At 36.1% G+C, this 24,052-nt stretch overlaps 1 long non-coding RNA gene across 1 annotated transcript; it reads right to left on the reverse strand.

Moving 5' to 3' along the window:
- Window positions 1–258: 258 nt before the first annotated feature.
- Window positions 259–23,807, reverse strand: LOC141488512 (uncharacterized). The gene is made up of 3 exons (XR_012468712.1): window positions 23,739–23,807; window positions 23,365–23,505; window positions 259–628 (listed from the first exon to the last, which is right to left on the reverse strand). It is a non-coding gene; the product is annotated as an uncharacterized LOC141488512 (long non-coding RNA).
- Between the last annotated feature and the right edge of the window lie 245 nt (window positions 23,808–24,052).

Genomic DNA, 24,052 nt, shown 5'->3' on the forward strand with positions numbered 1-24,052 from the left:
ACTCCAAACCTGAAAGAGCAAAGGGAGGGAAGAGACTGGATGCCATAAATCAAGGTTCCTGTCTCCAAATGAGTTGTTTCCTTCCTCAAAGCAAATGATTTCACATCTGCTGTACTCAAGGGATGTGTAGAGGAAAAGAAAAGGAGTAAGAAAAGGGAGTTGAATCTTCAATCTGGCCATTACTATGTTATATATTTTGGTTAAAGCATTTTCCTTTCCTGTGCTCCATTTTCCTCACTAGTAAAATGAGGTGGCTTCTATTCAATGTTCTTTCAAAAAGAAACATAAATTAAATGGGAGTCCAAAACAGGAATCACTGTAATAATCAGGTGAGTGGAAATGGCAAAATTTCTGACCAGTGCAGAGACTTGATGGATTCTCAAGATTACCTTCCCTTTGGCCATGTTTCAGCAACTCAATCTTCCCTTAGAGTTCAGGGTTCTCGATTTCCTCCAGTTTGTCCTTATTTTGGTCTTTGTGCACAAGGGTCTGACCTTGCAACCATTTTACAGTCATCTTCCTAACATCCATCTTAGGGGAGAGGTGACAGAAGATCATGATATTCTCCCCTCCTTGGCCTGAATGAGCTGAGCAGGGTCAACCACTATCATGGGTCCTCTGTCTTGTTCTAAGGACAAAGCAAGAGAAAATCAGGGAACAACGTAGTCCAAGGAAGGAGAGCAGGTATATGTGTGTGTGTGTGTGGGGGGGGGGGGGAATAGGGGGCAAGTGGGGGAGTGGGAGTCAGGAGATCCCAGGACCATAAGGTCTGGCTTCTGTTCCTGGATCAGTTACTGCTTTTCTGTGGACCCACTTCTGCACCCATTTTCAAAACTGTTATTTATTTGTAGAAATGACATTCTTTCTCTTGACTTACTTGTGTAGTCATGGAGGTAGGTTAGCTGTTTGAAGGCTGCAGGGTTGGAAGCAGGGGCAGGAAATCCTTCTGCTCCATCCTGGCTCATAGATGACTTGGAAGTGTGGAGGGACCCCAGGCTTCTAGACTAGTGTTAGCCTGGCCCTTACACTAGATGGTCAACCCAAGCACTCTAGAAGTTGGAAGAACCAAGTGAGAGCTTTTTGTGGCAGAGTAGAACTCAGTGAGGAGTTGGGGGAGTCTGGTCATCTGGATAGATAGGTCTTTCTGGCATCCTCTTCTAAATCTCTGCTTTGGGATGGATCTGATTTTTTTTTTAATGTAGAAAACCAAATTATTCTATCAAAAGTACTTACAGTTAGTCTTAGACAATAATAGGCTGCTATTTGAATAAGTTACCAAAAAACAGAAGTGGTCAACAGCTAATTCCATTTATGTTTGTAGAAAAAAAAATGGTGAAGAAAGAAAAAAGGAAGGAAAAAAAACTACCCAGAATGATTTTAATTTTTTTATAAAGATTTATTTTGAATTTTACAATTCCCCCCCTTATCTAGCTTCCCTCCCCTCACCCCAAAATGATTTTTTAGAGCACATTGACTCCCAATTGATTTCTCCCTCCCCCCAGATTGCTGGGCAAGCTAACAAGGGTGCATCTGTCAGATAAACACATTATTTATGACTTGGTGTTCCCAAGTTTAAAGAAAAAAATTTCATAGGATGGAAATAAATAATTTGGAAACATATCTCAAGGGATTTACTAGGGAGTAAAACTCCATGAGAAGGTAAGGAAAGATCTTTTGCAGGTACAACATGGTTTTAAAGTGCATGGTCTCCCCCCTCCCCCAGATAAGAGGAGGAATGGAATAGTCAGGTTAAAATATAAATGAAACAAAAATAAATTTTATACTTGAAAATCAGCTAAAATAAAACAACAGAAACCAGTTTATGCTGAAATTTCAAGGCTTCCAGGCTATAGTCAGATTATTCATTTTCACTGCAATTCCTTTTAGGGATGGGTTTAAGTTCTCATAGGACTTCCTATTCTAAATCATCTATCCATCATAGGCCAGCTCTAATTGTGATGAACCGATAAAAATATATTGCGTTCTATAAAAATTCTTGTAAAATAATAACTGATGCTGGGAATTCTGGTCTTGAGGTTATTTTTTGAACAGATCCATAGATTAAGTTGAAGGTTAATGAAAGCTTCAGTTTTGTTCATTTCCAAGTTTTATGTGAATCTCATTCTTTCCAAGGTTAGGCTTGCAGCTGCATGTTTTCTTTTACTGATATCATGTATGTTTGATTAAAATCCAACCAAGCATTGTGTGGAATTGCCAAATTACATACTATTCACTGGCTTATGCTTTCAGAGGCATGGCAAAGATAAGATTATTCTTTATTTCTTTATAACTAAGTCATTTCTTTATAATAACGTCCATATTTGGAAAGAAGGGAAGAACTTTGGTGAGTAGTGAATGGGATAAAGTTTGAGATTTCTTCAGTAGAATATTATAGCTTAGAAATAGTTGAGCTGTGTGTTATGTCTCTTCTGTCCCTCTTCCCCTGACAAGCAACTTAATGTTACCCTGACCAGAATGTAAAGAATAAACTGACCCTGTCTTATCTGGATTGAAGTCCAGATGTTTCTACATTCCTTGTCCTGGAGGGGGAGAACCTGTCTCTGTTTGAATTATATGCTTTTTCTTTAGATTAATTTATGAGTCTAGATTGTGAAGACCACATTCCTCACTAATGAGGATGGGTCAGTTTGTGTGTGTGTGTGTGTGTGTGTGTGTGTGTGTGTGTGATCACTTTAGGATAAATAGATTTTTGGATTCCTTACTCTAGTACCTGTCTTAGAGTGATGGGGATCCAGTTCTTGGGAATTGAATAAAACTTTTCTCTTCAAACCTTGAGAAATCTCCAAGTTTTATTTAAGTGGATAGTTTCATCTCACACAGTAGCAACTAATCCACTCAGTTGTCCTTGTGCTTTATGCCTGTTTTATTCTTATTTAACCAGTCCCATTCCTATCCAATATGAAATATCCATTAAAATCTTCAGAAATCTTGCCAATTTAAAACTATTTTGGTGATGGATTCCAGTTCAAAAACTCCTATCTCCATCAGTTTGTATGGGAGAAGGGTGGAAATTCTGCAAAGAAATAGACAATAGACAACGTTCCAGGTTCCCTCTAATCCTTATCTTAAAAATCCAAATTTGCTTCCATATTCCCCCAAGAGTTTTTGAGTTTTCATTTTACCAGTAGTCTTTGATTATTATGTATTTTAAAATTTATCTTTCCCTTAAGAATCTGAACCTTCAGAAATGATGAACTTGAAACAGCCTCTGTCCCTTATCTTCATGGATTTATCAAAGATTTAGACTTCTTGATGATTATTTCAAAGAAAATGGAGAGGTTTAACACTTAATCAGACTGGCCAATGGGAAGATTTTCAGATACTATTTGAGCAGTCCAGGAACAACAGGAGGGTATTTTTTAGACATTCCATACCCTCCTCACAGCATAGAATTTGAGCATCAGTCCAGATCTGCCTTTGGGGAGGGAGAATAGTTATTATCCACTAATAGTTTTTTCCTCTCAATAGTTAATTTCCCCAACCTGTCAGGGGTAAACTCAAAGTCTGAATGATCTTCTATGGGGAGAGCTCCATATGATTTGGAAAGTTCAATGGGACCTGCACTTCCATCCAGTTTTCTTTGTCTTTGATTTTTCTTTTCCTTAAGAGTGTGGATTGAGAAATTGAAAGGCCATTCCTGGGCTAAACACACAGACATAATTTGTCATTGTTGTAAAATATTGAATCTGCAAAACTTTTTTTGTGGAAATAAAACAAAAAAATGTAATAAAAGAACTTACAACACTTAAGAAAGTGGGGGAGAGAGAGAGAGAGAGAGAGAGAGAGAGAGAGAGAGAGACTGACATTAATCAGAAATTCAACCCAGATTTTGTCTGGTCCCTTAGCCAGAGGGCAAAAGGTAAACTCCCTTCTCATTCATATGGGACCTGAATTAGGTTAGAAGGTAAAGCCTAAGGAGATCTGGATACAAATTTTACATTAAATAATGAAACAATGGTAGTTGATCTACATTTCAAGAGTAGGGAACATCCACTCCATAACAAGATTAACAGCCCTTTAAGATTACAGATTTTGTTCCTGCTACATTCATAATTATCTATATCTTTTCTCTGAATCATTTCCTCCCTCAAAATTATTCGGGACCCAGATTCTTCTGGGCCTTTCAGAATCCATTTGGAGATGAATGCATTGTAGCAAGAACTTCATTGAGTCAGGGTCCAGAGAATGATTGGCTGGAACAGCTGGTTGGCATTCTGCAGAGGCTGGTCTTGGAGATATACAGCCAGAGAAACAAAATTCAAGGGAAATAAATTGAGCAAGCAAAAACTAGAGATATTGTAACAGAGAAGGCTTTTTAACAGAGGTCCAACAATTAGAGAAAAAACTAGAAGGTTTAGAAAGAGCAAGAATTATATTTTATGATCCTAAGCCAATATCAAAATACCTTTTTATAAGAACATGGGTTCCAAAATAACTCAGATTCGTTAATTAGCCACTTTAATTTTTTTTTCAAGGCAAATGGGGTTAAGTGGTTTGCCCAAGGTCACACAGCTAGGTAATTATTATGTGTCTGAGGCTGGATTTAAACTCAGGTACTCCAGGTGACTCCAGGGCCAGTGCTCTATCCACTGTGCCACCTAGCCGCCCCCACATTAGATTTTAACCAAAAGCTCAAAGATAGTATAAACAAATGTACTGAATAAGCATTGTAAAAACTGCATGTGTCCAAAAAGTAATTTGCCACAAATTTTCTATTTTGCTTTGGCCATGTTTAGAATGAACAAAAATTCTAGTTGAAAAGTGGATCTTTCCTTTAAAGCAGTTAAAAAATATACCAATAAGGCATTATTCTGATATAAACAGCCATACTGATATTTCTTTTCTTTAAGGGAATTTGTTGTGGTAAAAAGTCACATACTATTTTAAAAGGCCAAGACAAAAATACTTGCCAATTATTTGAAATTTAGAAGATAGAATTCCAATGGTTCACTCTCATACTTAATTATGATGCACCTGGAATAATCATGGCAATTTGCTATTACAGAGCAGAGATGGGACAGAAGGATGTTCCCTTATGAAGTCAGACAGAGATAATCCTTTTCAATGAGCCAGTTGAGGGATTCCTTTAAAAGAATCCTACCCCAGATGAGACTAGGGCCATTTTTTCAAAGGGCACTTAATCCATCTGTTGTATTTAACATCAAGCCCCATAGGGCTAATGGCTTCATTGGTATATTCTCTTTCTATTTTAACATATCTGATATCAGGCAGAATTAATATGGAGGGACCCATATGGGACATGCCAGGGTTGCCCTCCATGTGGATAAGATCACTCTCTTTCTATTGACTGTATAGCTGAAGGATTGTGTCTACTTTCTTAACTCTGTATTCAGAAGAGGTAAAATCCCCATTCACCACCCCAAAGGTATGGTGAAATGAGCTGATTAAGGCTGGATTCTCTTTCCCTCTCTGAATTTAGGTCCTCTGGTTCTTTAGAAACAGGCTTAGAATGTGAATGGTCCTATTTGTAGGTTATTTGTAGTCATATTTCCTAGATTCATTATCTGCCCCAGACTTAAATCATGGTTGCTTGGAAGAAACAATCAAGTCAAATGAGGTTGTCAGCATAGAAATGAAGTCCTGAGAAGACAGAATGACTGGAACTTCAATTTAAAAGGAACTTTGGAATTGAAACTTGGTGAGACTGTTCAATATGGGAACTGGACTAAGCTCTGAATCTGAACTCCCTTCACCTTCCCAACTCTCCAGAGACTGAGGTGGTCTGTGTGGGGAAAATAATGTTCTCAGGTGTCAGGGAAAGTGTCATTTGTGTTTTTATTCTCATGATTAAATTATTCACATGATTAAATATATAAAAGCAAATTTGATGAAGTGGTTACATGGAATAAGGCTACAGAAGAGCCACAAAGTCCCCATTGACAGCGAGGCTAACCCACTTCAGTCTGTTGGGGTCTGAGTAGTCACTGTGAGAGGAAATACTCACCCACAAGGTAGTTGAGAGACTCTAATAAGGCAATGCATGGAATATGATTTACATACTTTATTTTTTATTTTTTTAATTAATTTTTATTAAAGATATTATTTGAGTTTTACAGTTTCCCCCCCAATCTTACTCTCCCCACCCCATGGAAAGCCGTCTGTCAGTCTTTACTTTGTTTCCATGTTGTACCTTGATCCAAATTGGGTGTGATGAGAGAGAAATCATGTCCTTAGAGAAGAGACAAGAAGTCTAAGAGGTAACAGGATCATACAATAAGATATGTTTTTTTCTAAATTAAAGGGAATAGTCCTTGCACTTTGTTCAAACTCCACAGCTCCTTATCTGGAAACAGATGGCAATCTCCTTTGCAGACAGCCCAAAATTCCCCCGATTGTTGCACTGTTGGAATGAGTGAGTCCTTCAAGGTTGATCATCACTCCTATGTTGCTGTTACGGTATACAGTGTTTTTCTGGTTCTGCTCATCTCACTCAACATCAGTTCATGCATGATTTATATACTTTATAAAGATCTGTGCCTGTTAAAGTCTGAAGGTCCCTTCCAGTTCCAGAGAGAATCTATGACCAAGGAAGAACCTACCAGTCACCTGAAGGTCAAAGCTGACTTCACTGTAAAAAGGGCCTACCTGGAAATAACATGTATATTGTCCAGTGACTGGGAGCTGGACCTGGTGGTTGGTCAGAATTCCTCTAGAGTATCTAAAATGCTATTTATTGCTAGAGTTTATAATGCAATATTGAGTAATGGTAACAGTAAGCATCCTGGTTTCGTACCTAGTCTTATTAAAAATATTTTTTAGCTTATTCCCATTAGAAATAATATTTCCAGGTTTTAAATAATTTTTTCCCATTATTTTAAGGAAAAATCCATTTATACCTTTACTTTCAAGTATTTTAAATAAAAAATAAGTGTTGTGCTTTATGAAAAGTATTTCTGTTTCTATTAATATAATCATGTTTTTACTTTTATTAGTAATATAATTAATCATGTAAATAGTTTTATTTATTATATACCATTCCTGCATTCCTGGCATAAATCTCAATTGGTCTTAATGAATAATCTATGTAATATATTGTTGTAATATTTTAGCTAATATTTTATTTAGAATTTTTGTATTCACATACATTAATGAAATTAGCCTATAATCTTCTGTTTTTACTCTTGCTTGGTTAGGTATCATTATAATTTTTTTTCATTAAAAAAGTTTGCTTATAATTCCAAATGATGAGGATGATATTTTCCTCTACTCTTGAAGAAGACCATGATATCAGGGAGCTGATGCCAAGCAAGTAAATTTGGAATTAAGTGAATGGGAACTGAGCTAAGTCACTAGCTTCACTTTCTCCACTGGAACCATATGGGTCCAGTGGTCAGATATGAATCAGGATGATGGGAGATGGGCCTGGATGCAAGGCAATCAGGGCTAAGTGACTTGCTTAAAATCCTACAACTAATAAGTGCCAAGTATCTGAAGCCAGATTTGATCTCAGGTCCTCGAAACTCCAGGGCTGCTTATCCACTGCAGGGCCTAGTTGCCTTTATTATTAAATAAGAATTAAATACAATTAGTTGTTCTTTCAATATTAGATAAAATTCACTTTTAAATCCTTCTGGTCTCAGTGATTTTTTTCTTAGGCAGCTCATTTATGGCCTGTTCAATTTTTTTTTCTAAAATAAATCTATTTAAATATTCTATTTATATTTCTGTTAACAGAGGTAGTTTATATATATTTTTTGCAGGATTAAGTGGGTTGCCCAAGGTCACACAGCTAGGTAATTATTAAGTGTCTGAGGTCACATTTCATCTCAGGTCCTCCTGACTCCAGGGCCAGTGCTCTATCCACTGCACCACCTAGCTGCCCTGGCAGTTTATATTTTTGCAACTATTATTCCATTATTAAATTTGTAGGCAAATAATTTGGTGAAATAATTCCTAATAGTTGTTTTAACTTTATCTTTGTTATGATATATCCAACCTTTTCAATTTTAATATTAATATTTCTTCTCTCCTTTTAAAAAATCAAATTAACTAAAGTTTATCTATTGTATTTTTTCTTCAAATGAACTCCTAGTTTTATTTATTAATTAATGGATTTTCACACTCAATCCCATTTATTTATTTATTTATTTATTCATTCACTTGCATTTATTTATTTATTTATTTGCTTGGGGTTTTTTTATTTGTTTATTTATTTATTTTTTAGATTTTGCAAGGCAATGGGGTTAAGTGGCTTGCCCAAGGCCACATGGCTAGGTAATTATTAAGTGTCTGAGGCCGAATTTGAACTCAGCTCCTGACTCCAAGGCCAGTGCTCTATCCACTGTGCCACCTAGCTGCCCCTACTGCACCACCTATCCGCCCCATACACTCAATTTTATTAATCTAACCTTTAATTTTTAAGATTTTCAATTTAGTTTTTAGTTGGGGATTTTTAGTTTATTCTTCTTTTGGTCTTTTAAATGGCACATCCAATTTGGTAGTCTGTTCTTTTTCCAATATGTTGTCTTACAATTGTTATTTTCTTTCATGAAATTACTGTTTCTTACTATGCTTTGTTTTAAACACAGTTGTTCTTTAAGATTTTCTTTTTTGCTCAAGGGGTAGTTAGTTGGTGTAGTGGATAGAGCACTGCTCTGGAGTTTGGAGGACCTGAGCTCAAATTCCACCACAGACATTTGAGACTTACTAACTGTAGCCTTGCCAAAAAAAAAAAAAAAAAGGTTAGGTTGTTTAATCTCCAGTTAGTTTTTAATCTATGTTTCTGTAGTCCCTTATTAAATATAATTGTTTTGCATTGTGATCAGAAAGGGATACTTTTAATATTGCTGCTTTTCTACTTTTAATATATTTAATATTTATATATTTAATATATATTATAATATATTTTATGTCCAAATATATGGTCAACATTTGTAAAGTTACCACGAACTGCTGGGGACAAAAAGTACATTCTTTTCTATTTCCATTTATTTCTGTCCAGACCATATCTTATCTAAAATTCTATTTACTTCTTGAATTGTTTTCTTTCTTCCTTTCTTTCTTTTCTCTGTTATATTTATCTAGTTCTGAAAAGGAAATATTTAAGTCTTCACTGTTGAGAGTTCTACTATCTATTTCTACCTATAATTCATTTAACTTTTCTTTTAAAATAGAAGATATAGTATTCAGTGCATTTAGGTTTGATATTGTTATTCCTTCATTGTTTGTAGCACTTTTTGCCCAAATGTAACTATCCTATTCATCCCTTCTAATTAAATCTATTTTAGTCATAAATTTAACTGGCATCATAATTGTTAATCCTGCCCTCTTTTTTTTTGTATCAGTTGAAGCATAATGCATTCTACTCCAAATCTCTATTTTAATTTTGCATGTATCTCTTTTTCTTAAATGTGTTTCTTGTAAACAACTTATTGTTGGATTTTTATTTATAATCCATTCTGCTACCTGTTTCCTTTTTGTGGGTAAGTTCATCTCATTCACATTCAAAGCTATAATTATTGTTACTTAATAAAATACCTGGGAGTACTCCTGCCAAAACAAATCTAGGAACTATAAACAAAACTATAAAAAAGACTTATTTAAATATTTGAAGAAACATTAACATTTCATAGCTAATATAATAAAATGAGAATTTGACCTAAATTAATTTACTACTAAAATTATTTTACTGACTTAGAAAAATCAAGAACCAATTCATTTGGAAAAATAAAAAAATTAAGAATATCAAAGAAACTGATAAAAAAATGTAAAGAGATTTGATAGTACCAGATCTTAAACTATATTATAAACAGTAATTATCAAAACTGCCTGGTACTGTTTAAGAAATAGAATAGTAAAGTAATAGAACAAGATAGATATACAACTCACAGCAACAAATACATGTAGTAACTTTGTATATAACAAGTATAAAGACTTAAGATTTTTGAATAAGAATTCATTATTTTGAAAAAATTGCTGGGAAGACTGAAAAGCAATATATAGCAGAAATTGGGCATAAGCCAAGTAAGCATCATTTACCAAGTTGAAATCAAAATGAATACATTACCTAGATATAAAGCAAGATGTTTCAAGAAAATTTGAAGAACATGGAATATCTTAACTTAACAAGACTTATGAAAAGGTGAACAATTTCTGAATAAACAAGAGAAAGAATGATGTGTAAAATAGATAATCTTGCTTCCATTAAATTAAAAAGGTTTTGTTCAAATAAAACAAATGTAGCCAATATCAGAAGGAAAGCTGAAATTCTGGGGAAAATTTTATAGACATTTTCTCAGATAAAGGTCTCATATCTCAAATATATAAAGAATTCTTCAAAGTGTATAAAAATCTATCTTTCCCCAAATAATATGAACACTAAATATGAACAGTCATTTTTCTAATGAAGAAGTAAAACAATTTATCATCATATGAAAAAAGACTCTAAATCATTACTCAATATAGATATCATTTTATACTTATTAGACTGGCTGAAATGATTGAAGGAGAAAGATACAAATGTTGGAAGGGGTGTGGAAAAATTGGGACACTAATTCATTGATGGTAGAATTGTGAATTAGTACATTCTGGAAGTATGCCCAAACTGCAATTAAACTGCCTCCATCCTTTGACTGAGCTATACTACTACCAGGTCTATTTCCAAAGATGATGAGGGGGGGAAAGTAGAATAACCTGTATGTCCTAAAATGTTTCTAGCAGCTCTCTTTTTAGTGGAAAAGAATTGGAAAATGGGGAATGAGCACACTGTGGTATATGATTGTGATAGAATACCATTAGTCTATTAGAAATGATGAGCCTGATGATCTTAAGAAAAACATCAACAACATTGCACAAAATAATGAAGAGCAAAGTAAAAATTATGTAAAGTTATGGTGATATTGTCATCTTGACTATTATAAATACCCAAATAAACTCAAAAGGGCACATGAAGGAAGACATTATTTGCATAGAGAAAGAACTGATAAATAGATGAATATTTAAAAGGAAAAGCAAGTTGGATATAATAGATTTGTTGTTTCATTTGTAATCATCTTTTTTATTGTACTATATTATATTCCATAAATTCAAAATTGAGTAAAAAGTTAAAATATATATAAAAGAAAATATGAAATGGGGGTGGGATTGTATCAAATGAAGTGTAAAGAACATCTCACCTCCAATGCTCTGAATCTTTATACTGTCCAGTGGGGAGACCAAGGAGATATTTTCTAGTCATAAATGATCAACACTTTGCTGGCAGATTTAGCTTTCTTTTTTTTATTTCGAATTATAAATATTTTATTTATTTTGGGTTTTACAATTTTTCCCCGGATCTTACTTCCCTCCCCCCCCCCCCCCCCACAGAAGGCAATTTGCCAGTCTTTACATTGATCCAAATTGAATGTGATGAGATGAATGTGATGTTTCTTCCTTAAGGAAGAAACATAAAGTATAAGAGATAGCAAGATCATACAATAAGATATCAGTTTTTTTCCCCTAAATTAAAGGTAATAGTCCTTGGTCTTTGTTCAAACTCCACAGTTCTTTCTCTGGATACAGATGATATTCTCCATTGCAGACAGCCCCAAATTGTCCCTGATTGTTGCACTGATGGAAATAGCGAGTCCATCAAGGTTGATCATCACCCCCATGTTGCTGTTAGGGTGTACAATGTTTTTCTGGTTCTGCTCATCTCACTCAGCATCAGTTCATGCAAATCCCTCCAGGCTTCCCTGAATTCCCATCCCTCTTGGTTTCTAATAGAACAATAGTGTTCCATGACATACTATACCACAGTTTGCTACTAATAGAACAGTAGTGTTCCATGACATACTATACCACAGTTCGCTAAGCCATTCCCCAATTGAAGGACATTTACTTGATTTCCAATTCTTTGCCACCACAAAGGGCTTCTATAAATATTTTTGTACAAGTGATGTTTTTATCCTTTTTCATCATCTTTTCAGGGTATAGACCCAGGAGTGGTATTGGTGGATCAAAGGTATGCACATGTTTGTTCCCCTTTGGGTATAGTTCCAAACTGCTCTCCAGAAAGGTTGGATGAGTTCACAGCTCCACCAACAATATAATAGTGTCCCAGATTTCCCCCAATTCTTCCAACAATGATCATTATCCTTTCTGGTCATATTGGCCAGTCTGAGAGGTGTGAGGTGGTACCTCAGAGAAGCTTTAATTTGCATTTCTCTAATAAGTAATGATTTAGAGCAATTTTTCATATGACTATGGATAGCTTTGATTTCCTCATCTGCAAATTGCCTTTGCATATCCTTTGACCATTTGTCAATTGGGAAATGGCTTTTTTGTTTTAATTTGACTCAGTTCTCTGTATATTTTAGAAATGAGTCCTTTGTTAGAAACATTAGTTGTAAAGATTGTTTCCCAGTTTACTACATTTCTTTTGATCTTGGTTACAGTGGTTTTGTCTACGCAAAAGCCTTTTAATTTAATGTAATCAAAATCATCTAGTTTGTTTTCAGTGATGTTCTCCATCTCTTCCTTAGTCATAAACTGCTTACCTTTCCATAGATCTGACAGATAAACTAGTCCTTGTTCTTCTAGTTTCCTTATAATAGTTTTTATGTCTAAATCCTGCATCCATTTTGATCTTATCTTGATATAGGGTATGAGGTGTTGGTCTAATCTAAGTTTCTGCCATACTAAATTCCAATTTTCCCAGCAGTTTTTATGGAAGAGAGAGTTTTTACCTCAATAGCTGGACTCTTTGGGTTTATCAAACAGCAGATTACTATAATCGTTTCCTGCTGTTGCACCTACTCTATTCCACTGGTCCACTACTCTATTTCTTAGCCAGTACCAGACAGTTTTGATGACTGATGTGTTATAATTTTAGGTCAGGTAGGGCTAAACCACCTTTTGCACTTTTTTTCATTGAATCCCTGAAAATTCTTGACTTTTTATTTCTCCATAAGAATTTACTTACAACTTTTTCTAACTCATTAAAGTAATTTTTTGGAATTTTGATTGGTAGGACACTAAACAGGTAGTTTAGTTTTGGTAGAATTTCATTTTTATTCTATTAGCTTGACCTATCCATGAGCAGTTGATGTTTTCCTATCTATTTAAATCTGATTTAATTTGTGTGAGGAGTGTTTTGTAATCATTTTCAAAAAGCTCTGAGTCTGTCTTGGCAAATAGACTCCCAGGTATTTTATATTATTTGAGGTTACTTTGAATGGGATTTCTCTTTCTAGCTCTTCCTGCTGTATCTTGCTCATCATATATAGAAAAGTTGAGGATTTATAGGGGTTTATTTTATATCTGGCAACTTTGCTAAAATTGATAATTGTTCCCAGTAGTTTTTTTGGATGATTTCTTGGTATTCTCTAGGTATACCATTATGTCATCTGCAAAGAGTGAGAGTTTTGTCTCTTCCTTCCACAATTCTAATTCCTTCAATTTCTTTTTCTTCTCTAATTGCTGAAGCTAACATTTCTAATACGATATTGAATAGTAGTGGTTATAATGGGCATCCTTGTTTCACCCCTGATCTTATTGGGGTGCTTCTCCACATTGAATATAATGCTTGTTGATGGTTTCAGATAGATACTGCTAATTATTCTAAGGAACATTCATTTATTCCTACACTCTCTAGTGTTTTTAGTAGGAATGGGTGCTGTATTTTGTCAAAAGCTTTTTCAGCATCTATTGATATAATCATATAATTTCTGATAGGTTTGTTGTTGATATAATTAATTATACTAACAGTTTTCCTAATATTGAACCAACCCTGCATTCCTGGGATGAATCCTACTTGGTCAAAATGTATTATCCTAGTGATAACTTGTTATCATTTTGCTAAGATTTTATTTAAGATTTTTGCATCTATATTCATCAGGGAGATAGGTCTATAATTTTCTTTCTCTGTTTTAACTCTTTCTGGTTTAGGTATCAGCACAATATTGGTGTTATAGAAAGAGTGAGGCAGAGTTCCATCTTCCCCTATTTTTCCAAAGAGTATATATATGTATATGGAGAGAGAGAGAGAGAGAGAGAGAGAGAGAATTGGAACCAGTTGTTCCTTAAATGTCTGGTAGAATTCATTTGTGAATCCATAAGACCCTGGAGACTTTTTTCTTAGGGAGTTCAAAGATGGCTTGTTGAATTTCTTTTTCTAAGAAAGGGTTGTTTAGGTATTTAATCTCCTCTTCATTTAACCTGGGCAACTTATATTTTCTTAAATATTTGTCCATTTCAGTTAGATTGTTAAATTTATTGGCATAGAGTTGGGCAAAATAATTCCAAATTATTACTTTAATTTCCTCCTCATTGGTGGTGATACTAGCAATTTGGATTTCTTCTTTCTTCTTTTTTTAAAAATCAAATTGACCAGAGGTTTATCATTTTAATTGGTCTTTTTCATAAAATCAAGTCTTGGTTTTATTTATTAATGCAATAGATTTTTGCTTTTGATTTTATTAATTTCTCCTTTAATTTTTAGAATTTCTAATTTGGTATTTAATTGGGGATTTTTAAATTTGTTCTTTCTCTAATTTTTTTAGTGTCATATTTAATTCATTGATTTCCTCTTTCTCTAATTTATTCATGTGTGCATTTAAAGATATAATATATAATATAATATTATATATAATATAACATATTAATAGATAACAATATATACAATGTTATTTAATAATACATTATATATAATATAACATAATATATAATACATAGAATATATAATATACTATATATTATATTACATATAATAATATATAATAATATAATACAATAATATTATATAATAATATATTATACACAATAATTATATAATAAGATAATAATTAATATATAATATATAAGATATAATATAATAATATAAGATATAATATATGTATGAATTTAAAGATATAATATATATCCCCTGACAGCTGCTTTGAGTGAATCCCATAGGTTTTGGTATGTTGTTTCATTATTGTCATTATCTAGGATAAAATAATTGATTCTTCCTATAATTTGTTGTTTGATCCACTCATTCTTTAAAATGAGGTTATTTTGTTTTCAATTACTTCTAGGCCTATATCTCCCTCACTCAATTTTACATATGATTTTTATTGCATTGTGATCTGAGAAAAATGTATTCACTATTTCTTCCTTTCTTCAATTAATAGGTTTTTATGCCCTAGTATATGGTCAATTTTTGTATAAGTGCCATTTACTGCAGAGAAAAAGGTATATTCCTTTCAATATCCATTCAATTTCCTCCATAAGTCTATCATATCTAGGTTTTTCTAACAATCTATTTACTTCCTTTTTTCTTGTTTATTTCATGATTCAATTTATCTAAATCTGAGAATGGGAGATTGAGGTCTTCCACTAGTAGAGTTTTGCTGTCTATGTGTTCCTGTAGTTCTTTCACCTTCTCCTCTAAGAATTTGGATGCTATCCCATTGGATGCATACATATTCAGTATTGAAATCACTTTATTGTCTATGGTACCTTTTAGGAGAATATAGTTTCCTTCCTTATCTCTTTTAATGCTACCTATTTTTGCAGCTGCTTTGTATGGATTGCTACCCCTGCTTTTTTCACTTCAGCTGAAGCAAGATATATTTTGCTCCAACCTTTTATCTTTATATGTATCTCTCTGCTTCAAAGGAGTTTCTTGTAAGCAGCAAATTGTAGGATTTTGATTTTTAATCCACTCTGCTATTTGCTTACGTTTTAAGGGAGAGTTCATCCCATTTACATTCAAAGTTATAATTACTAACTCTTTATTGCCCTCCATGCTATCTTCCCTCTGTTTGTATTTTCCCCCTTCCCCTCCTCATCTGTATTCCCCAGTATTTTGTTTCTGAATACCACCCCCTTTAGTGTGTTTGCCCTCCTATATCTACTCCCCTCCCTTTTCTTTCCCCTTTCCCTTCATAGAAAATCGTAAGTATCCATCACTTCTGGTTAAGTATATTCTCTCTAATAGAGTTGCAATTCTTGAGAGTTATTAGAGTCTTTCTCCCAAGTCAGGGTATATCCAGTTTCATCCCATTGGGTAGCAGTCTCATGGATAGGTCATGAGTGTCCATCATTTCTGGCTAAGTATATGCTCTCCAATAGAGTTACAATTCTTCAGAGTTATGAGACTCTTTTTCCCATGCTGAGATATAGCCAGTTTCATCTTATTGGATAGGAGTTTTTTCTTTACCCCCCTTTTTTTTACCTTTTCATCTGTCTCTTGAACCTCCTGTTTGATGTCCAAATTTTCTATTTAGCTCTGTTTTTTTTCATCGGGAATTGTTGGAAGTCTTCCATTTTGTTAAATGTCCATCTTTTCTCCTGAAAGAGAGGGCTCAGCTTTTCGGATAGTGGATTCTTGGTTGCATTCCAACCTCCCTTGCTCTTCAGAATATCCCATCCCAGGCCCTTTGATCCCTTAATGCTGATGCAACCAGGTCCTGTGTAATTCTTACTTGGTATCTAAGTTGTTTCTTTCCAGAATTTTCTCTTTTATCTGGTAGTTCTGGAATTTGGTCTTAGCATTCTTTGGTGTTTTCACTTTAGGATTCTTTCTGGAGGGGAGTAATATATTTTTTCAATAACTATTTTGCCCTCTGGTTCCATGATATCAGGGCAATTTTCCATCACTAAATCCTGTAATATTAAGTCTAGGCTTTTTTTTTCTCTTCAGTGTTTTCAGGAAGACCTATGATTCTCAGGTTGTCTGTCCTTGATCTATTCTTGAGGTCAGTAATTTTGCTGATGAGGTATTTTACATTTTCTTCTATTTTCTTCTATTTTTTTGGTTTTGTTTAACAGGCACTTGCTATTTTATGAAGTCATTAGTTTTCACAGAGTCCATTTTTTTTTAGAGAAGAGTTTTCTTCATTTACTCTTTGCAACTCCTTTTCCAATTGGTCAATTCTGTTTTTGAAAGAGCTTCTAATTTGACCAACTGAGCTTTTGAGAGAATTATTTTCTTTTTATATTTGTCCAATTGAGGATCTGAGAGAATTATTCTCATTTTGTATTTGTCCAATTGTATTTTCCGATGATTGGTTTTCTTATTGCAAGGTGCTAATCTTCTTTTGGGTTTATTTTTCCAAATTTTCCAATTGATTTTTAAACTCCTTCCTTATTTCTTCAAGGAAGTCTTTCTGTGCTGGAGACCATATCATATTCTCCTCAGCAGTTCTAGGTCTCTCTGAGTTAGGGTCTTTTCTTTCCAAGAATTTTTCTATCGAATCTCCTGGCCTTTCTTCATTTTACTAAGACCTTGAGTTGGGGAGGGGCTGGTTCACAGGGGTTTGGTGTTGGGATCCCTAGAGGTTTTACTCCCTGAGTGAAATACCACCAGTTGGCCAGTAGGGGGTGCTGGTTGGTTTCTCTGGAGTGTCTGTGACCTTGATTGAGGCCCTCTCCCTTGGCCTGGAAGGAGGGGTTGAAGCTGTTAAATCCTTTTGTCTTCAATCAATGGTGGGTTCTACCCTGGGGTGAGGTCATCATTCCCTATTGTCTGCTGAGGTGGTTCTTCTTCTCACACACCTGTGCCTGGGGCAGAAATAGTCTGTAATTGTGTTTGTTCTGGGAAGAGGCTTCAGCTGAAATGGAGGTGTGAACTCAGAGTTCCTCCTGACCAGAGGAGCCCAGGATGATGTCCACAGCTCTCCCACATCAGAACTTTCCCTCCAGCCCTGCCAGCAAGCTTCTGAGGATCAGCACCACAACCAATGTCTCTGCCATCCTAGTTGACCCAAGACCCCATGGTCGACCAGGTTCTAGCCCCACCACTGATCCAGCCAGTCCAGTTCTCAGGCTCCTAGACTCCAGCCCTGCTGCTAATCAGGCTAATCCACAGCTGATCCAGGCTCCTAGGCTCTCCTTGGTCCTGTGCTCCCAGCAGAGTCCTCCCTCTGAGCCCAGACTCATCCATGATTGTGGAAGACAAATGCTGAGGTGGATGGTCTTTCTCCTGGCTTTTCTTTCTGGGTTTTGTTGATTGGGCTTCTGTTAAGAGGTTTGTTTCATATCATATATGGGAAAAGATCAGGAGATTTTAGAACTGTGTCTGTCTTCTCTCAGCCATCTTGGCTGGAAGTCCAGATTTTCTTTCTAAGCAAAAATTGGACACTGCTTCTATTAACTCATCTTTTTGTCCCTAGATTTACTCTAGGTCAATCAAAGAAGATCTTGGTAAGATCAAATCTTTCTGTCCTCACCTCTAAACAAGTCCTAGAGAGTTGACCGAATTTGAGATAATAGAAATTGGGGGAGAGGAAATGGGTTTGTGAACATGGATTGTTTCATAGAAGTTCTGAGTTATTTGGAACCAAATATTCCCAGTAAGCACTTGGCCAATTCAATTAAAAAAACTGCCAATCTTAACTTGTAACATTCTGATGGCTTTTGTAGATTGCCTGGCTAAGTATAATGGCTCAAGATCCCTGGTCCAAAGAACAAGGTCATTTGTAATTACAAAATTTTTTGGAATTCTTATCAAATCCTCTGTTGTAAGTTTATATTCCCCAAATCCTCTTTGGGTAGATCCAACAAACTCATCTAGTTTTCCTATATTATGAATGTGAACATGAATATGACCTGTCACTAAGTAAACAGCTCAGAGAGAAATTTAAAGCACCTAACCTTATTTCAAAGTCCTTCCATACTACTCTCATAAACCTCTCATATTTCACAAAAATAACAAACTTCTTTCCCTCTATTCAAGAAATGATCTGAACAATGACTTAGATCTCCCCTTTTACTGACAAATGTAATCCCTATAATGAGAGATGTTTCTATTCCAATGTGTTTCCTCCTTTCATGGGCCTGCAACAAAAGAGATTTGAACTGGGTGAGATCCCCAGTAATTGTACAATCCTCTGATTCTATATTGCAACTATTAATGAAGATGCCTTGGAGGAGGACAATAATCCTGAGATTAGAATCCATTACCTTGTCTAAACTTTTAACCTCAAATAAGGTTAAAAAACACAAGGTCCTGTGTATGATGGGGGCTAAATAAGTGTTTCTTGAATTGATGGTTTAATTGAATTGAATTATCAGTGGATAGTGATATGTGGAGGCCACAATAGTAGAAACCAAAGTCAACTTACTTGAACTATGAAAACCAGGAATTCCAAGGATGAGGAATTTGAGATATAAATATAATTTGAGAATAAAGCTGTTGTAGGAAGCTGATCAGTAATTCCACATTATAGTCTAGATCATAGCTAACAGAAGCAAACCAGGGAGATGCTAAGAACAAACAAGGATGTTGGCAGTGAAGAATAGAATTGCAGAGTGTGGTTCCCACTAACCCCTTAGTCCTAGGAATCAGGACTGTTGTCTCAAAAATCTGAACAATGACACATAAAAGGCATCAGAAACTGGAGTCCAGCTTGTGCCTCTCTCACATCATCTCCCCTCTTTCTACAGATCTCACAGCTCATGATCCTCATATGCTCCACAACATGTCCAAATCTGAACTCAACATCTTTCCCTTAAACTCCCTTAATTCCCTACCTTCTCTACTACTATCAATGACAGCAGCAGGCTCCTACCTGGGCATCATTCTCAAATTCTTGTTCTCTCTTTCCTGTCCATTCTATCTTTCTAACATCTCTCATATACATGACCTTTCCTCTGATACTTCCCCTCTCCTCATGTAGAACTTTCTCAGCTGGTTGGTCTCCCTGTCTCCAGTTTTTCTGCTCTCTTGCATTTCACGATTAAAATGATCTTCCTAAGATTCAGGGTGAACATGCTGATCCCCAATTCAACAAAATTCAGGGGTTCCCTACTGCATTTAGGAGCAAATAAAATCCCCTCTAGTGATGAAAGCCTTCATAACCTGCCCTTTCTTACCTTCTTAGTCTTCTTATACCTTCCTTTCTACAAGTATCCTACCCAGTGACCATGGCTTCCTTGCTGTTCCTCAGATAATATACCCACCTCCCTCCTTGAATTCTGTTTCCTGGCTGTCTCCCAGACCTGCAGTCTCCCTCATCCTCTCTCTATCCTGGTTCCTCTGGCTTCCTTTAGATCCACCTCAAATATCACCTTCTGCAAGAAGTCTTTTCTCATTTCCCATAATGCTGTGTTTTCTCATTTTCTCTCTAATTTATCCTTTGTGTCTCTTGTTTTACATAAAAGTTTGCATGTTGTTTTCCTCATTAGACTGTGAGTTACTGGAAAATAGGGCTGTATTTTACTTTTCATGGTAAATTGGGGAATCATAGAGAGCTAAGAACAGTGCACACTCTTGGTGTTTAATAAATGCTTCTTGGCTTAACTTGATTTCTACCCCTGTTAATAGTATCACTGAGCAGAATTTATGGGCTTTGAGGGTATGGAAGGTGTCTTCCCCCTTCTAATCCTCTACACTGAGTAACTGGGTACAGATCTGAGACTTCACAACCTCAGCACAGAGATGTCACTTGACTGATGAAGCTGTTATACAAGTCCCTTTTCTATGGACCCCATTGCTGGCTGCAGGCTCTTCTAGAAATGCTTAGGGCTTGGGGCTTCCCAGAGTCTTCAACTTGGTAAGAGGGGGGTGGGGGTGCTAATGATTTAGATTTTATTCAATTATTTAAAAATAGTGAATAACCAAAGGGTAGAAGTTAATAGTCTGAATACATCTGTAGAAAATAAGATATATTAGATGTCTTGTGATTATTGTAGATGTATTGTAATAATAGAGGTTAACACATATCACAGCTATTTGTAGCATGTTTATATGAATTAACCATGTACTAAGTCAAAAGATTCCACACATAATTATAGGAAAATAAAGATTTTAAATATATACTTTCCTGATTACAATGGAATAAAAATGACCATTAATGAGTCCTTTGAAAAAATGATTGATACTAGGATTACTGGATCCAATATGAATCCTCCACCCAGTGTACCAGGCTTCTGTCCCAAGTTTTCTCTTACAATTCAGGGCTGCTAGGTGGGCTCAGTGGATAGAGTACTGGTCTTGGAGTCAGGAAGATGGGAGTTCGAATTCAGACTCAGACACTTGACATTTACTAGCTGCATGACTGTCTCACATCCAGTATCATCTCTAGTCACCCTGATTTATATCTGGTCACTGGACCTAGATGGCTCTGGAAGGAGAAAGTGAGACTTGTGACTTAGTATAGTATCTGCCTCACTCAAATCCAATTCATGTGCCTGTCATGTCATCACCTCCCTGATTGTGGTCTCCTTCAATAATGAAGGACAAGCATTATCATCTTAGAAATGAAGGTCAGAAAGTACTGATTAACAGCTCACATCCCTTAGGGGAAGTCAGGAGTCAGGAGGATCTAAGTTCAAATCCTGCCTCAGACACTCAATACTTAGTTGTGCTGTTTCTGATTTTGTTCAGAATTATTAGACAGATCTATCCATCTATGCAGGAGACCAGACTCCTCATCCCCAGAGAGCTGAACTCATCCACATCTTCCCTGACTCTTTGCCTCCTCCCCCCATCTGTAAAATCAAGGGGACTTTAAGTTCCTTTCTAGCCTTATGTCTATGATCCATCTGTGCCCTCCTGGAATTGGCCACTTTGAGATAATTTTGCTGTCAAAGAAGCAAAATCAATTGTTTTATGAAGGTTGGCAATACCATGATAAAGTAAATGTAATACCTTTTTAAATGAAAAATTAAAAAATAAAAACCATTTCAAACATTTTTTTGAGTTATGAAACATTTAAAAAAGTAAATAAAAGAAACATTTTAAAAAGTAAAAGGATTTTTTTTACAGGATATAACAATTGGTGGGAATTTCATTGGTCTAGGGAATTCTGGAGAAGGAACTTCCAAGAGTAATGCTGAGCTATGCCTCCTCTACCCTTTTTCATGATCTCTTCAGCATATAGACCCAGTAGAGGTATTGCTGGATCAAAGGGTATGCACATTTTTATTGACCTTTGGGCAAAACTCCAAATTGCTCTCCAGAAAATTTGGATGAGTTCACTGCTCCACCAACAATGTATTAGTGTCCCAGATTTCCCACATGGGTTATGACTCTTGAGGGAAACCCCATCTCTCAACCTCAAGCCTCAGTTTACCAGGAGCAGGAGCATGGGAAGGAGGCTGCCTCATTCAGGACAGAGGACCTGGAGATAGGGAGGCAGTGACAGGGAGTAAGGCTGCCAGCTGCCAGGAGATTGGAAAGAGAAACTGGCACCTGGGACCAGGCTGCTTCAGTGAACAGACAATTTGGATGGATGAAAAGTTTAAGAGACTTAGTTTCTGGGTAATTAATCATTTTATGAATTGCGGTTAGCAAATAAAAAGTTGCACATTTGGCTTTCTCTGATAAATGAAAGCACCTTACTGGAAATTTCTTGACCCTTTGAAAAGTGTTTCCACTTTTCAATCAATTTTGACTGGTTACAATGAGATAATAAATATTATATGAGAAATGGGTCTATTCTAATGAGGGTCTGGGGGATATGACTTCGATTATATCACTTGTGGAAAAAGAAGGATTCATCTAGAGTCAGAACATTCCTTGGAAATCTAAACAAAAGATCCAACCCCTACCCATACTCTCAACTCCTCTTAGTAGAACATAATGGACTTGAACTTACATAAATTAGATTCTCTTTGGAAGGATTTTCTAGATGGGTGAGATATAAATTCTACCACAATAGTCTGGATGGGAAAAAATTTTGGGGGGGCAGGGGGCAAGGTCAGTAATGTCATCCAAAGACTGGCTATGTAACCTATAGGAAATTCTTTCTGAAAGAGGAAAAAGAAAAAAACATCTGTATCTCAATTTAAAATTGGTTATTAATATAATAGAGAAATAATCATTTCTCTCACAAGTGAGACATAGCTGAGGAAAAGTCCATTCCACATCTAGAAATCATTGATTAAAAGAATTTATTCAACTCAAAATGCCTAAATTCTTTGAGATAGTCTATGGTAGGCAGACCTGGGGAGGGACTGGGTATGGGGTCATGTTGGTTGAGTAAGGGTCAAGAGAAGAACAGACTATGACTTCCAGGACTGACCTGGGGCTGGTACTTGAGACCAGGCACACATTCAAGGCTTGAAGGGAAAATTTCTAGAAATGGGGTGCAAAGCAGAGGACCACCCAACAACCCCATCCCTCCACTGTTCTAGCTCCTGGATGGGGGTATGTGAAAGATTAGACTGAGGTGAGACCATGACTAAAAAGTTTCTTCCCAAGAGTCCATCGTCCTGAATCCCATTTATACACAAGTCACTTAACACAGGGTCTAACTCTGTCATCCTAGTAGAGCCCAGGTCTCTCATCCAGGGCCAGATCTAAGGGAGATACCCAAGTCTAGCAAATCAGGGGATTCTCTGATCCCTCTCACAGCAATGATCAGAGGATCTGGTAGTGGAAGGACTAAAGACCTAAGGTAAAGACCCTCCTCTTACCTCTAGTTCTCTGTAGTTTTCTTCTGTTGAAGACATAAATCATCAAGGAGGAAACCATTGGGAGTAGAATAAAAATCCTTTTACATGATATCTCTTGAGATGTGATGAGATTCTCTGAAAACAGTCCCCCAAACTCCATTACTGTGGAAATCAGACAATTGGAAATCCTGTTTCCTGATCCCCATGGCCCAGGTTAGGGGTGATACAGAGGGCATCAGGATTCAGGGAATCCTGGACAAGCACAGTGGCTTGTGCACAGGTCATGCCATCTTACTCATCCTCTACCACCCTCTAAACATTCCCCCAAACAAACTATCCCAGTACTTCAGAGAAAAGAATATGAGAACTAGAAGAGAGCTTAGAGAGAACCTAACCTAGTTGCTTCAGTTTACAAAGAAGAAAAAAGGAGAGGGAGGGCCTCCATCCTTCAGCTTGTAAGTCAGAACCATGACTGAAGCCTTGCCATCTGACTAATTCAGGCCTCTTCCCATGACCTCATAGCTGAGTCCTTATCAATTCAGAGACTTTCAGAGAATGACACAACTTTAGGTCACAACTCCATCATTAGATAGAGGACCAGAGACCCCAGGGGGAAGACTTGTCCAAGAGGTTTCCTTGAGGTAGCCACAGGGCCAGGACCAGACCCCAGGTCTCCTGACTCCACAGGAAGTACTATCTTCTAAAATCC

The sequence above is a fragment of the Macrotis lagotis genome, chromosome 1 (assembly GCF_037893015.1).
Source record: "Macrotis lagotis isolate mMagLag1 chromosome 1, bilby.v1.9.chrom.fasta, whole genome shotgun sequence".
Classification (NCBI taxonomy): domain Eukaryota; kingdom Metazoa; phylum Chordata; class Mammalia; order Peramelemorphia; family Peramelidae; genus Macrotis; species Macrotis lagotis.